The sequence below is a fragment of the Theropithecus gelada genome, chromosome 12 (genome assembly GCF_003255815.1).
Source record: "Theropithecus gelada isolate Dixy chromosome 12, Tgel_1.0, whole genome shotgun sequence".
NCBI lineage: Eukaryota > Metazoa > Chordata > Mammalia > Primates > Cercopithecidae > Theropithecus > Theropithecus gelada.
In genome coordinates this window covers 108261165-108263141 of record NC_037680.1, presented here as the reverse complement: position 1 = coordinate 108263141, position 1977 = coordinate 108261165, and positions in this window count along the sequence as shown.

Genomic DNA, 1977 nt, shown 5'->3' with positions numbered 1-1977 from the left:
GCTGGGGGCGGGGAGGCGGCTCGCCAGTGCTCCAATTGAGCCCTGGAAAATCCCCGGCGCGCAGGGAGAGGCGGGCCGCCCCGCGGGCAGGCCGGGGACGGCGGGAACAAAGGCGGCCCGAGGCCGGATGCAGTCATGGAAAAACCCATCGGGGCGCCTGGGTGGGGGCGGCGCGCTCCCGGCAGACTCACCGCCCTAGGAGGCCGGCCCGGGCGGGGCTGCTCTCGGCCCCCACCCGGGAGCGCGCCTCCTGGAGCAGAAAAAAATCCCTGGCGGGGAGGGGGCGCTGGTCCCCGGGACTGGGAACCAGAAGCTCCCACGTTCCGGATGCCGCGCACCGCGTGCTGTCAGCCGCGAGGGGCGGGCGGCCCAGGCTGGTACACGCGGGGCACACGCGGCGCTGCACACGGCCACCTGGCTGGCGAGGGGAGGCCAGCACCTCGGGGGCGCGCACAGACCCAGGCGCGGACGCGGACGCGTGTTCCAAGTTGCCTCCGGCTGCCACCGGCTCCTGCACACACATGATCACTTGCACGCACGTGCGCCCACACACGCGAGCTTCCCTCAGGGCAGAGGGAAGGAAACGGTTGGACAAGGGGGCCGAAATAGATGTTCGTTAGGGCGGGTCCCCGGGGCTAGATACAGGACCTCAAGCTGGGGGCGGGGGGCCTTTGAAGAAGCTACGGTTAGGCCCGCCCCCCATTTTACAGGTGCAGGGACTGGGCCTCCCCGGGCGGACATGCCCAGGACCCGCCCCAGGGCTAGAATTTCCCTCCGGTGCAGGACGCTGCCGGCCCGATCCTGGTGCTGTAAACCTGGCTGGAGCGGGGGAGGCGGCACGACGGGTTTTTTCTGTAGAAAATTAAAGTGTTGGCTCAGGCTGGACCCAGTGACTCGAAGTCTTTTCCAGTTCTGACTTTTTATGAAGAAGGAACTGGGCCCAGAAGCCATAAAAGGAGTTGGTAGGAGCTTAGAGAAAACCTTGGTGCCTGTTTTGGCCTCAACCACAGGCTCTTCCTGGTTCAAATGTCCCATTGTTTATTCGTGCTGCTGCCTACCATGGGGTGCCGAGGAGCAAAGCCTGACCCCGCGGGGTCCCTGGGGTTGGGGAGGGATGTTAAGCAGGCCAGGGCTGCAGAGGGGGCTCCCGGCTCTGCCCAGATGGGGAGGATGTGGGGTGGGTGGCTGATGGGGGTCCCTGGAGAACAATGAAGCAGGTGTCCAGGCTTCCAGAAAGTTCAGGTTGGAGAAGGGGCTGCTGGAATTGTTGCTGGAACACAGTGGGGGGACTAGGTTGTAGTGTTGGCCACGACTCAGAACATAGGATCAACGGGGGCGCGGGAGGGGGGGACCCGCCAGGCGACAGGGCCAAATGAGCTAGCATTTGCTTGTGGTGCCATTGGGAACTGATGTTAGAAGCAAATGACCCAGCGCTGCGTGTCCCTAGCCTCTTGATCTTACCCAACATCTTTGGGCCTCGAATTCCTCATCTGTAAAATGGGAACAGGCGCTCCTCCGCAGGGCTGGTTCGGGAATTGAAAACGGGTATATGGGCCGGGCGCGGTGGCTCACGCCTGTAATCCCAGCACTTTGGGAGGCCGGGGCGGGCGGATCACAAGGTCAGGAGATCGAGACCATGGTGAAACCCCGTCTCTACTAAAAATAGAAAAAATTAGCCGGGCGCAGTGGCGGGCGCCTGTAGTCCCAGCTACTCGGGAGGCTGAGGCAGGAGAATGGCGTGAACCCGGGAGGCGGAGCTTGCAGTGAGCCGAGATTGCGCCACTGCACTCCAGCCTGGGCGACAGAGCAAGACTCCGTCTCAAAAAAAAAAAAAAAAAAAAGAAAACGGGTATATGTAGGCTTCCGTCTTCCGTCCCCCCTTCCCCTCTCCCTCCCAGTGGGGCAGGGACGAACTCCCACCTCCACTCAACATCTCCCGCGTCTTTGCCACTTTTCTTTTCTTTTTTTTTTTTTTTT